General features: G+C 33.1%; 1 protein-coding gene across 6 annotated transcripts in view; it reads right to left on the reverse strand.

Annotated features, from left to right (window-relative positions):
* The window catches only part of Tab2 (TGF-beta activated kinase 1 (MAP3K7) binding protein 2), a 72,168-nt gene that overhangs the window by 45,275 nt on the left and 11,676 nt on the right, over positions 1-15,217 (reverse strand). The window contains exon 2 of one of the 6 annotated variants that reach the window (XM_078018927.1): positions 4,017-4,164. The exons of the other annotated variants lie outside the window; for them this stretch is intronic. The gene's annotated coding sequence lies outside the window, so the exon portion shown is untranslated. The remainder of the gene's footprint in view (positions 1-4,016; positions 4,165-15,217) is intronic. 6 annotated transcript variants of the gene reach the window in all.

The raw sequence follows: 15,217 nt of genomic DNA on the forward strand, positions 1-15,217 counted from the left end.
TTCATATATCATAATTATTTTCTAATATATTAGGGATTTAAAGTGAAAACAAAGTTACCATTCAAAACAAAGTTATTCTTCTCACTATTAGTTTTGGACAATCTGCCATGTGCATAAAGATAATCTGAACACAGAAGCTAAATATATTAATAAGTTCTTACTTATGGGTAAAAGGAGGAGAAAAGTAAATGAAAGTGACTGAAAGAACCAGTTTTCCTATTTCACCAACCACAATCATTTTTAATGAATCAATTAACTCAATGATACATGAAAATTGTATTATGGCTGAATATAACTTCAAATTCCACCTTAATAGGAAGATTCATCAGAGAAAGTTTAAGAAGTTTCATCAACTGATTCCTATATAAATTCAATCCCTTACTTTTCCCTGTTCATCTCAAATAACTTTGCCCATATTCTTTCTAATGTTGCAGCCCTCAGCCAACATACTCCCAGAGTAGACTGCCCGCCAGCTGCTAGAGGGGTGTGTATATGGGGGTGGGGGCAAGGATGGGAGGAACTCCCAAAGAGAGAAAATCTCCAAGAGTGAATTAAGTTTATGAGTTAGACACAGTGTAAGTGGACGTGCAACTAATAATAAAGTACTGAGAGTTCTATCTTTCTATCCATCTATATACAAACAAAAGCATCTAGAGAAAAACACATGTGTATAAAGAGATGTAAACAAAGGTTGTGTGCCATTACCAAAGAAAAACTCCAATATCTATCACAAAGGAATAAATTTTTGCATAGATATACACCATGTTTTTTTTCTTTCTGTAGCAAAGTTAAGATCCAAATAGTTATATGGCAAATATTATAAGACATTATTTGAAAAAGATTAAGATGCAGAATTCATGTATAATATGATACTCTGTAAAAAAAATGACAACAAGGTTTATTTAAAGAAAAATATTTGTTTGAATACATAGGAAAGATTATAAAGGTAGTCCCTATAAGTTTAGTTCCAATTCTGTAATGTTTCAATTTCTGTAGGAAAATATATTTATCTATTACTTGAATAATTAAGCATCAACAACTGAAAGACTAGAATTAAAGAAAAAAAATCTCTTTATAAAACTAATCTCTATATATTTCCCCATGACACTCCTTGTATTTTGATATGGGTGGAATAGAATGAGTTATTTAAAAGTAACTGTACTTAGCCAACATAGCTACTTTCAAATAATTCAAACTGTTATTGATATGCAGTTAACAGTTGAAGCAATAATCAATTATCAGGATGTTTAAAAAACTGGATACATATATATTTATCTAATATTTTTATTAGTGCATTATAGTTACATATCATATTGGGTTCATTTTGACATAATCTTTACATGCATGGAATTTAATTTGTTCTAATTTCAGTCCCTGGTGCTTCCTCTTCCCTTCCCCTCCTCCTTCCTCCTATTGCCCCTCCTCTATTCTACCGCCTTCCTTTTATTATTTATTTTTAAATGGCTTGATATACACAAAGGCAGAATTTACTGTGGTATATTTATACATGTACAGTTACATTTTTAACTATTCATATGTTTAGGTTTGTGACTAATCATTTCTAAACTTAGTCTCCTAATTTATGACACACACAGTTAAAACAAAAAAGCCATGTCTCATTTTTTCACCCTAAGGAACTCAAGGTGAACTTCTTACTCAAGCCCTTAAACTAAGTAAGCAATATTATTATTTACCATTAAGAATTTAATTGGTTAAAAGAAATAAGTAGAGAATATAAGAAAAAGTAGGTTTATTACAGTTTAAGAGTTTCTCAATAAACCCTATACCCTTATCCACAAAGGAAGAGATACTACACACTATTTTATCTGAGCTCATAGTGTAATTCCTCTGGTTCAGCACTATGGTTCAGGTCCTATGCTAAATGTTTAACATGTATCACTTTAGTTACTTCTCACTAGAGTCCTGTAGTGAGGATTAAAGAGAAATTACAGGTGAAACTCTACACACAATGTAGGACAAACAGAACAATAGGTATCCTTTATTAGGTATTATTACTACCTAACATCTAACCTTATTAATTCAACCTTCACTTTACTGCAATCAGTATTCCAAAATACTCAATGAGTTACATGCATTAGTACTAGGAAATCTTCTGTGAATTTTCACTAACAAAATAAATGAAAGTCCAAATTCTTTCACCTGACATTTGAAAATATGTATGACATAGCTCCATCTCCTATCAAATCCCCACTATCTTCTAAGCATGTTAGATGCTTAGATAATGCTTTTAGAACATACAACTTAGAAATAATAATTCTTGAAAAACACTCTTGCCACATTCTAAAGTTAAATTCTAACCTTTAGGGCTTGATAGAAACGCATTACCTTCTTTACCAGGTTGAATCTTTCTGGTACTCTCAAGTAAATACACCATAGTATATTAATGTCTCTACTATGATACTTCCATATTACACTTGTCCCTCAGAATTCAAAAGGGATAAGTTCCAGGACTCCTCAAGAATACCAGAATCTGCAGATGCTTGATTAACCTTATAAAATCTTATTCAAAATGGAAATGTACATATACACATCCTCTCATATACATTAAATCATCTCTGGACTACTTATAATACCTAATACAATGTAAATCATTGTATTGTTAGGACATAATGACAAGAAAAAAAGTATACATGTTTATTACAGCTGTAATCCTTGAGGCCGACCTGATTTCAATCTTCAGCTGGCACAGAACCCATGGCTGTGGAGGGCCAACTATACTTGTCTATAAAGCTCACTGAAAAGGGTTCCTTCATTTCTATATTCCTACTGTGTTTAGCTCAATGTTTTACACACACAATTATAAAACAAAAACAAAAACAAAAAACTCCACCATTACTAATGGTGAAGACTTGGTATGCATATACAATCCCTTCTTCAATTTCTCAAACAATGGTGATGATCCTGTAAGAACTCTCCTAGCTGCTCCCTTTTCAATCCTAATTTAGTACTGAGATGATCAATACTAAATAGATAACCAGTGACCTTAATGCTGACTGGACTGCCTGACACTAACTCAATGCATTAAGTAACACTCTAGAAGGAAACGTAAGGAAGGCACATGGTAGAATATTAGGATCATCCTCTAAATTCACAATCAGGATACAAAATCCCTGTTCAATTGTGGGTGAGCTCTAACCTAGAGGAACTGAACTTTAAAAATCAAGAGATATGTGTAGTTATATATAATTTTATTTACATATATAATATTATATACATATGATTTTATTTATGAATAAATAAGTTACCTTTTATGGATTGTTTCTAAATGTGTACAAATTAGTAAAAGCAATACATGTCCTTAAAAGCCAATTAACCTTGGTTCTTTAACCATTTATGAGTAGTTTTCTCAGTTAAAACCTAAAGTGTTAGAAAACCTCATTTTTTTTCATCCTGGGACACTCTATGACTTTCTTATCTGGCATTTTTTTTTTAAGCATTCAAATAAAAAAATCAGCAAATATTATTTATACACTTACATCTAAAATAATTCTCCAGGTAAAAGTACTACAATACATCATTTGGTTCTATCCAGAAATGTCAGTTCTGACTTCTGAACTATTAACTATTATATGAAGGCATCAGTAGTACAGAACAGCTGAGGATCTCAGGAAGAACTTGTTTCATTCATTTATTCCCTATACTACTCGTATATATAAATCTCTTAAAAGTAGGACAGTTGCTTATTGTTAATGTTCACTTTTCAAAGAAGATCAGAGTACTTTTTGTAAACTTACAGGGCTTAACTCTAGCATTTCAAATCTGTCTTAGACTGTTTTTCCATTAGTTTGCTATTACTAGCAAACAAGAAAGAAACATTCAGGCAAAAGTTACACTAAAGGCAATACTAGTTACATGTTACCTAGATGTTAGGGATGTTATTGTACTTTAAAGCAAGAGGATTACAAGTTTTTAAAGTAAAGTTGTGTTTACTACAGATTTCATAGTAAGGCAGTTACACAGGCTAAGGTTGTCTGGTGCCATGGACTTTAGCATACCTGGAAATAGAAAAATTCAAATTGTAGCTGTTCTTGGTTGGCCCATTGCCATTTTTGCAGCTTACAATTTTTAATTAAGTAACTGCAGTGAGCTCATCTCTACTGGATACTTCTTTTCCAGGGCAGGTCCAGGAACTGGGTCTGAAGCCTTGAAAGCAGAAGAGAAACTAGAGTAAACTAGAGGTAGGCAGAATATGAAACGTGACCAGATAACATTATGAGATCTAAGAGCAGTGAGGTAGTTCCTAAAGGCTCTAACACTAAATATTCTAAAGTGGAAAAAGGATTTCTAAAATGACAAGTTACCAGAGAAAGTTATTTTCTTAACTGTTAGTCTCTTAATCTATCCAACTTTAGTCTAGACTCCCAATTCTAGAAATTGAATAGTAGTTTTGATGAAATCTCTAAGGGCTTTCAACAACAGCCCGTCCCACTGGGGACCAGAGCAACCATAACAGAAAAAAAAAAAAAAAAAACAAAAACCAACAAAATCCATTTTCATTGATAAAACTGAAATTGTGAAGTCCTTATTTTCAGCTCATTTTGCTCTTCTGTTTTGCTATTTTATTTCCCATCATTTTTTAACTGTTCCCCTAATTTCCTATTTCAGTTCTCAGGGGTTTCTTAAGAAATACTTTAGATATATCCAAGCAATGAACTGAATTTCAAGTTCCAATTTCTAAAAACACTTGGTAATTCTTAAAAGAAGGAGGCAAAGAACAGCTCATAAGATGTGGTTCTTAACCACACTGGAAATTCTTTTTTTCCATTACTAAAATAGATTCATGATTAAAAAAAAAATGTGTGAGACCCATATAAAAACAAAAACCCCCAAATAAACTTGCAACTATAAAGGTTAAAGAAATGGTAGGATATTAAAAAATAGTAGAATATTGTACTAATTAGATTCTAGGGTCTAGAAATGATGCCCTTATGTTGGTAGGCTGGCACCATTAGGAGTTTTTCTAAGAAACTAACCCCACAAAATAAATCAACTTCTCTGCTGCTGTAAGATGTAAGAATTGTAACAGGACAAAAAAAAAATAGTGAAAAGAAGGTTTCAAAGAACTTACCTCCCTGAATTTCTAGTAACTAGTAATACAACATAGCAAAATGGAGAAAAATTATTTTGTGGAAAACATAAACTTTCCATCTTTTGTGATGGCAAGCTGCAGGTAAGGATTTCTGGGAGAGAGAGACCTCCATTCAAATTTGATATGAATATGGCCCTGGATTAAAAGTCTCTGCAGAAGTTTCCTTTCAATTAAATGCATACTTCCACTCATCTCTCTGAATTGTCATGAGATTTAGCTCAAGTATATAAAGCACCTAATAGCCTAGCATATACTAAGTGTCCAGTACATTTTTCTGCATTACTAAGGAATAAAATACATTCTTCTGTTCTAAACATGGGTACACATAAGTTTTCACTGCAATACCTACATACTAAGTCTTTAGGTTTAATTCATTCAATGCATCACATTCTAAGAGATAATACTGATTCATCAACACTGGCTTCAGAATAGCTACAAAGCAAATGAGATAGCTCAAGTCTGACAACTGATAATAATTAGATATATTAAAATTTACATTTAGGTTATAAAAAAATTTGTATCCAATAAGAAGACATGTAATTATTCTTCCTCCAAGCAAAGTAGAAAATACACACTTCTTGCTTTTTAAAAGTCAAAAAGGCAATCAATATATGATATAACTTAGTCTTTAAGTTAGGAAATACTTTAAAGGCAAAGAAGAGCTATACATATGGGCAATAATTTTCCTCTTACTGATAGAACAGTGGGTTCCACCCCAAATTATTATTTACCAAGTATGGCTCAAAGATCAGATTACACCTTCCCTGACATTACAGCGTAATAGAACAAGCATTACAAGCCACAAGGAATTCTTAAAAAAAAAAAAAATCCTTACAGTCACGCTAAATGTATAATGTATTCACTGCCACAACTTTATTTCAAAATAGTTTTAAAAGTTTATATGGAAGCATCTTATTTAAAAGAGATGGTAAGATTAAACCGACAAACTCCTTAGAAAGAAAAAAAAAATGTAAACGTGAGGAGGTAGAGAATTACCACTTACTAACCCATATAGATAGGCTTTCAGTTTAAAGATCATCAAGGAAAAGAAAAACACTTTAGAGAAACCATTGTTATGTATTTTAATTTTTTAATTAGCCAACACTTTGAAATCTCATTGTTCATTGCAATATTTCAGTTGATTTTCTTGACTTTTCTACATATACAATGTTGTCTATAAATATAGTAAATCTGCCTCTTCCCTTTCTATAATTATATCTCCTGTTTTGTTTTTGGGTCTAATTACACTGGTTAACATTTCCAAGACCATGTTATATAATAATAATAATGTTGGTTGGATCTTTTTTGATTCATGACTTTTTAACAAGAATTTAGAAATTTACTAAATGCCAATTCTAGTATTTTAATGTTTCTAGTAACAAACCGCTACCTACTAATCTGAGATATAAGAAATTTTAGGAATATCCCTTTATTCTTATTTTACTAAGACTTTTTAGCAGAAATAAGTGGTGAATCCTCCTCTTCCCCTTTTTTTATTTCCCTCAAGATAATCATATCCCCTCCCATCAATAAGAATTAATTTGATTTATCACTGCATTCCTAGAATGAATCCTACTCGGTCACAGAACTATTTTGTTAATGCCATACTAGATTCCACTTAACAATTAAACATATTTTTTGTACCAATTTTTGAGAGACTAGTCTTAGTCTTCTTTACTGTTTTACTCTCATGTTTTTGCCAGCTTTGTAAAAAGAACTACAAAGTTTACTTCTTCTTCTTTGTGTTCTGAAAGTTATCCAGGGCTTGATGTTTTCAAGAATTCATTAGTAAAACATCCTGGGTCTGGTACTTTTTATAGGGAATGGTCTCTTGTGAATAAGACTAACATTTCCTGCAAATTAAAATTATACTGAGATTCCATCTCACCCCTATCAGAATGACAATTATAGAAAATACAAGTAACAATATATGTTGGTGAGGATGTGAGAGAAAGGTACTCTCATACTGTTGGTGGGACTGCAAATTGGTGCAACCACTATGGAAAGCAGTATGGAGATTTCCTAAGAAAACTTGGAATAGAACCACCATTTGATCCAGTTATCCCACTCCTGGTCTATACCCAAAGGACTTAAAATCAGCATACTATAGTGACACAGACACATCAATGTTTACAGCAGCTCAATTCACAACAGTCAAACTATGGAACCAACCTAGATGCCCTTCATCAGATAAATGGATAAAGAAAATGTGGTATATATACACAATGGAATATTACTCAGCCATAAAGAATGAAAATATGGCATTTGCTTGTAAATGGATGGAATTGGAGACTATCATGCTAAGTGAAATAAGCCAATACCACCAAAACACTAACAGTAAAATGAAATGTTCTGTCTGATATGTGGATGCTAATCCACAAGGGAGGGTGGGGAGAAGAAAAGTCCACCGAATTAGACAAAAGAGAATGAAGGGAAGGGAGGGTGGAGGGGAATAGGAAGGACAGTAAAATTAATCAGACATAACTTTCCTATCCTTCTAGTTGAATACATGACCAGGGTAATTCTGCAACATGGACAACCACAAGAATAGGATCCTAGTTAGAATAAGTTACACTGAATGTATGTATAACATGCCAAAATACATTCTACCGTCATATATATCCAAAAACAACAACAAAAAGACTAGCATTTTCATTTATAGCTCCAGACCCTTCTTTTACGTTTCCTTAAAGAAACCAATATCCTTTCTTTTCAGTTTCTTCCTTCAACCTATGACCATATATAACTCTTATCCATCGTAAACACACTGTCATGTATATGTGAGCACACACATACATCCGCACATTCATACCACAAAGTATCTCCTTAGCCTTCAGGATGAGAATCCTTTATCAAGTATTTATTCACAAACCTGTTTATTAAAATTGTTGCCCTCTATCTACTCCTAGTCTAGTATGAAACACCAACAAGTATGGAAGAAACTGCATCAGCAATGTAATGCCAAACTGCTCTACTAAGATTTTATACAATGGCCTCATTTTGTTTTAACCTACCTTCAAGGTCTCTCCCTTGATAATATTTTTATTCAAATCATCAAATTCAATATCTTCTTCAGGCTCCTCCTCCACTTTTTTGCAATTACTTAAGTTCACTGAATGTTTTAAATTTTACTAGGTACTTTCTAATCTATCATGTCACTAGATCTTCCCAGAAACCACTGAGGAAAGCTAAGTAGTTATTACTGCCACTTTGCAAGATTCAGACAATTAAGTAATCTTTTTTTAAAACTGATTACCAAAACTAAAAATCAAAGTTAAGGGAAGAAATGTGTTTGTGGTTTTCTAACTCTAGGTCCAGGGCTGTTTCTTCTTTATTGCACTAAGGACATTACTAATAACTTTCCTCTTGAATATTCCTTTTTTGGTCAATACTGTGCAGTCTTTTTCAGTTTGCTAGAATCCTTATTCCTATGCCTTTTCTTAATGTTTGTCAAAAGAATAGAAGCAAAAGTTACGACATTCATTCTTTCACGGTTCCTCTGGCATTCATCTACAATCAGCATAATCTAAGGAAAATTTCTGAATTGTAGTATAAGTGTTCTAATCTACTTGATAAAACATTCAGTATCTTAGAATTTGAAATTAAAAGACTTTAATTTAAGAAAAACAAGTTCTAAACACAAATTAGCAGATTATGAACAAAAGTTTAATAGACAAAATTTGTTTTATTTCTTATGAATCAAAAACAAGGATACACATTTATATAAATATAAAATAATTTAATGTATTTAAGAATGATTATTGAGCTTTATTTCATTTTTGTTAAGGATTTTCCCCATTTCTAGGAGTTTTTACTTATATAATGATATCAATATATAAGCCTATTTTTCGAAGTAAATGAAAAGGAAGTACAGAATGGTAATACAGTTCTTCCTCAATCCTATGCATTAACTGTCTATATTCCAGATTTCAGAACAAAAGCACATCACTATGTATGCTAATGCTTTCTACCTGAGTTGATGTACTGACCCAGTCTACAAAGAGAACACAACAGACTGCTGCTACGCACACAGAGCAAAATCTGCCTCCATCAGTGACCACTGCTGTTGAATGATGACCACGTCTAAATAAATTCATTATTATGAACATGGCCATAGGAGTGATTTGACATATGGAAGAAGATGTGTTAGGTGCCAAATACCTCACTCCACTTCCTTTAGTTTCTTTTCCAGGTTTTGTTCAGTTGAGTAGGGACACAGTCCTCACCCAACAAAAAAACAAAAACAAAAACAAAAAAAAGGCCTTTCCATCCACTCACAACCCAGAGAAGGTTTTAACACAGAGGTTGCTAGGCTCCTTGTAGATTGCTAAGAATTAAGAGCTCCTTTTAGAAGGAAATTTTACACTCTTAATACTTACTCAAACTTTCAAGCTAATTTATCCATGTTAAAGAAGATGAAAAAATTAATAAAAAGAGAATCTCAGTGAAGCAAAACTTGTTTTCCTTAATTGTGCTTATGTTTACTTAAACTCTTCCCAAATTGGCTTCTCTCCTCAACTCCTCACTTTTTTCCACAGAAGCAGCAATTTTCTTTTCAGTCTGAAAACTGAAGCTGTCTCAACTCTTGTCTTGCCTTTCTTTACCTTCACCCCACTCCTTTAAATCTCAATTTCACAACATTCTTCAAAACAACTCCTAAGACTCTCCTCACTGGATGTCACAGTTGACTTCTTCCATAACTCTAAAACCTAAAAAATATTGAAGAGATTTTTCCCCCCACCAAGCTTCATGTTGAAATTTATTTCAAATGGCAAAAATTTGACTTTAGTTGATGTAAAACTATTTATAGGTTTGACTTAGCCCACTTACTGTTGAGTATTTCCATGTTTCACTGAAGAAATACTAGCATTTAATTATAGGGTGATGTCTCAGACCTTACTTCGAAGAGTTATATAATACACATTACCTCTCCAAAACCCAAAAAATTCAACTTACATAGTTTTCTTCCCAAATCTCTTGAGATTCTGCTCCACTTCTATTGCTACCTACCATGGTATTCCTATCATCCAACATCTACATTACCAGACCTGTGCCTTAGCTCCCTGTTAACCTAATCTATGAAAAATTCCTATGTAACTGCTTCAAATATTTCACTCAGTTGCACAAGCAAGAACTTAATAAGCTGAAATAAATATATAATATCCGGGCAAGAATAGTAAATATGGAATTTTGGTTACCTTTTTTAAACCTCAGTTTATTCATAGCTGAGTGCTAAGAAGAGTTCCCCTTCTCTTAAAAAAAAATGACAACAAAACTTCTTCAAACTTTAGAAATTACTAATTAACTTGCATTTATTCTGTAAATGGCACAAAAAAATTCACTGAGTTCCTTTCCTGCTTATCACTTCCACTAAAACCCATCATGGTGTTTTTCAATGCTTTCTCCAGTTTGGTTCTACCCTAGATCTGGGGTGATGGGCCCCTTTGGTAGTCTTTCAATTGTCTATTTAAATAAAATTACCATCCTCCCCACCAATGACACTAAAGCCCAGTTAACTTGTGATTGATTAACATGCATGTTTCTTTATTAACACAGAACACAACAAAACCAACCAGGAGTTTAAAAACCATAACTGTGAAGTAATATATACATAAATTACATCTAGAAATGCCATAATGATAGATGTGAAAGTTGTCTTGTGTTTTTTCTATTAGCAGTAAAGACGGGTACTGCTAATACTATTGTAATCTGCTGCTTAAAATCTTAACAGAAGAATATGCCAAGTTTCAGTTAGAAGTAACTTTTTTTATCCAAATGTAAACATCTCTTCTATTATATTATTATTATTACTACTACTATTACTATTTTGTGATAGGGCTTGCCCTTTAAAAATTTTTATTTTTATTTTGAGATAAGAGTCTCACCAAATTGTTTAGGATGGCCTCAAACCTACAATCCTCCTGTCTCAGCTTCCCAAGTACCTGAGATTATAGGTGTGTACCACAGCTCAGACCTCTCTAAATTCTACCCTCAGATCTCCTTGGGGACTTGTAGCCTAGATTAAAATATCTCTGCTATATCCACCTACTTCCCCCGCCCCCATAAGTCTTCACACCCTTAGGAATCCAGCCAGCCTTGTCTGAACAAATTTCACCTCCCTTTTTCTTTTCCTTAGTACCAACAACCCTCGCATAGGATGATTTCTCCCTCCTGATACCAAACTCCTAACCACCTTTGAAAATCTTCAATTTCACATTCTTGTTGAATCCTTATTCTGTTCCAGCCCAAATGGGCTCTATTCCTAGAACTTAAATAATATTTCTGTGGGGTCAATGTTTTGACATTTAAATGAACATTCAATTATTCTCCTGTACTTCCTCTTCTATGTCTCTTCATCAAAGTTACACAATCTCTGGGGAGTGAGCTATGTGCTTCCATCTAGGACACTGCTATATATAACAAAGGCACATAAAATGTACTAAATAAGTAAAATGCTCTCAATAAATCAAGTACTGAAAGATCAGTTGTTTGGCAACTTCAAATACCAAAATAACCTATCAAGACAAGGCCAATTCCATTAAGCAGCTAAAACAGATATTAGAAATTAAGCTTATAGTTCAGCCCTATGAGAACCTAGATGGCCCTATTGATTAAAAACTCAGAAGTTAAAAAAAGGTGGGGCTAGGGCTGGGGCTCAGTGGTAGAGTGCTCGCCTAGCACACTCGAGGCACAGGTTTGATCCTCAGCACCACATAAAATAAATAAATAAAATAAAATAAAATAAAGGTATTGTGTCCAACGACAACTAAAAAAAAAAATTAAAAACTCAGAAGTTTATTTACTAGGAATTCCAAGTAATAAATCAGAGGAGGAGTACTAAACTAGGCATAAAACAATGATTCATTCTAAAAGTATCTGCAAAGCACCTACTACATGCTAGGTGAAGTTCCAGAGTCCATGTAGTCAATTCTCACACAACAACTTAGTGCTGGCACTGGATTAGAATATGGGGTTCCTGACTCATTCTGAAGCTCTTTCTCTCTTCCAGAAAAGGTTTAGTATGCAAGGCATGTATATTTTTCTCTATTTCAGAAAGTAGCAAAGCATATAAAAATTATAAAGAAATAATTTGGGGCTATAAATATCTTCATATAATATAGATATTTTAAAATCTGCACAGAAAATCTATAATTAAATAGATTTGGGGATAAGTTTCAATTATTTTATGGAGTTAATACCTAATGATACTAGATGAATGATGTATTAATTGACTCAATGATTAATACCTGAATCACAAATACATTATAAAGCTTTTTCTTCAAAAAGCTTTGCCAAGCTACCTTACTTATTTTCTACAAAAATATAAAAATGTACCAATATAGGTGGCAATAATGACAGTGGTATATTTATTCTAAGTAATTTTTTCAATATGGTAGGGAAAGAGGATGGGAATGTGGTTAAGGGATAAGGAAAGCAATTGCCCTTCACATATTTCAAGCTCTACTGTTGATTATTGGTTAGTTTTTCCTAAAGAGAAGTTATTCCAATGGAATTCAGACATTAGGGGGAAAGGGTGGAACCAGAACAAGTAAACTAACAGCCTGACAATACCATGCTACCAACCTAAATTCATCTTATCCAGAACAACTCATTGCCCCCCACCCAAAAATGTATTTCTGTTAATTTTAAGTAGCATGATCCTGAAGCTAGAAACCAGAGCCAAGCCTCCAATTCTTTTACTTTCCACATATAGTTAATGGCAGTTCCAATGATCACCCCCACAAAAACTTTTCGTACTTACCCTCTTCTTTCCAGTATTCTTGTTCAGATATCTGCTATCTGGACAATCAAAGTAACACAATAACTGCTTACTGTATAGCTTATTATACTGTTAAGAAGTCTTTCTGTATTTCATAGTGGTGACAACTTACTAGCTTAAAATATAGGCTGGGTCATGTCACCTTCCTACCCAACAGAGGCCAAAGATTTTGTAGAGTTACAATGTAATGAGTTTCATTAGAAGTTGTTAACCCTGATCTAGGGAATAACAGAAAAATGGCAAGGTTAGATACAACGCAGAACAGAATGGTATCAAAGTTCTTCATATGCTAGGAGAATCTGGATTTTTTGCCAATATGTAATATGGCAAGTAATATGACAGAAAACAAAAAGTAGTTATAGGAATAGTTTTTAACAAATACCACTGGAATTTCTTACACATAAACTTATATCCCAAATTTATGTTTCTAGCCCAAATCTCAGTTAAATTCCATTTCAAATACTGAATGAATTGCCTACTAGATATCACCAGTTACATGTCTAAAAGACATTAAGGTTAACATGTCAAAACAAAACAAAACAAAACAAACACGCCCAGCCCAGTCTAAACTTGCTACTTCACCACTCTTTCCCAACTCAGTCAACAGCAATTGCATATTTCCAATTGCCTGGGCCAAAAATCTTGGGAGTCATTCTTGAATTCTCTTTTATACCTCATATTCAATTCATCAGCAATGCTATCCATACAGGATTTGAAACACATCCAAAATCTGACATACAATGGGGAGATGTACCATGTTCATGGACTGAATCAAAAAAAAAAGTTAATGTCCCCTGAAGCTGAGCTATAGATTTAACGCAAGTCTGACAAAATACACCAGCACTATATTTTTAGAGATTCTGAATTTTACACAGGAAGGAACTAGAATAGACAAAACAATTGGAAAAAGAATAAAATCAGAGGAATGTCACTACAATTTTAAGACTTACAATATAGTCACACTAATTAAGATCATGTGTTATTAGTGAAAGGACAAATAAAAAGATCTTTGAGAAGAATAGAGAATCCAGAAATAGAACCTCATAATTATGGCCATCTGACTTTTGCCAAAGGTACAAAATCAATTCAATGGAAGACCGATAGTCTTTTCAAGAAATTGAAAAGATGGGGCTGGGGTTGTGGCTCAGTGGTAGAGCATGCACCTTGCATGTGTGAGGCACTGGGTTCAATCCTCAGCACCACATAAATATAAATAAAGGTATTGTGTCCATCTACAACTAAAAAAAAATAAAATAAAATAAAACAAAATGAAAAGAAATGTTGGAACAATTGTTCATCCACAGGCAAAAAACAAAAACAAAAACAAAACCCACTTTAACCTAAACATCATACCTTACATAAAACTTAAATCGAAGTAGGTCATAGCTATAAGAGGTAAGACATAAAGCTCTGAAAAAACTTTTAGAACAGAATAATCTTTAGGACCTAAATTTAGTTGAAGAGTTCTGAGAGTTGACAAGAAAGGCACAATCCATAAAAGATAAAATGCATGAACTTCATAAAAAAAAATTATAGGCTAAAATGAGAAGCTATAGAGTAGGAGAAAATATTTGTAAATCATTTAGTTGACAAAGGACTTGGATCCAGAATGTGTAAAGAACTCTCAAGAAAACAATTCAATTAGAGTATGAGCAAAACAACCAGGCTCAGTGGCACACCTCTATTCCCAGCGACTTGGTAAACTGAGGGAAAAGGATTACAAGTTCAAGGACAGTCTGGGTAACTTAGTGAGATCCTCCTTTAAAATAAAAAATAAAAAAGGCTAGATATGTAGCTCAAGTGATTGAGCACCCCAGGTTCAATCCCCAGCACATAGGGCGGGGGAGGGGGAATTCAGGCAAAAGACTTAAATGGACACTGCACTATAAAGGATATACAGACAGCAAAAAAGCACGTAAAAATATGTTCGGTCAATAGTCATGGTGCATATTAATGTCACCTTTTAGACTGGCTGAAATAAAGAAAAATACTGATGTGGGTATATAAAGCAGTAACTATCATTGCTGAAGTCGTCAGTTTCTTTTGAAGTTAAACATGCATTTATCACACAGTCTAACAATTGTATTCCTGGGGATTTATGGTATAGAGATAATGGTTTTTCATATAAAAACCAGTAAAAAATAGTTCATAGCAGCTTTGTATTTACAGCTCCAAATTGAAGACCTCTGAAGTCCTTCAAATTAGTAAATGGTTAAATAAATTATGGTATATTCATAAAATAGTATACTTCTTGGCATTAACATAGAATGAACTAATGATACATGTAACAATTTGGATGGACTTTAAGGGCATTACACTGTATAATT

The sequence above is a fragment of the Ictidomys tridecemlineatus genome, chromosome 8 (genome assembly GCF_052094955.1).
Source record: "Ictidomys tridecemlineatus isolate mIctTri1 chromosome 8, mIctTri1.hap1, whole genome shotgun sequence".
NCBI lineage: Eukaryota > Metazoa > Chordata > Mammalia > Rodentia > Sciuridae > Ictidomys > Ictidomys tridecemlineatus.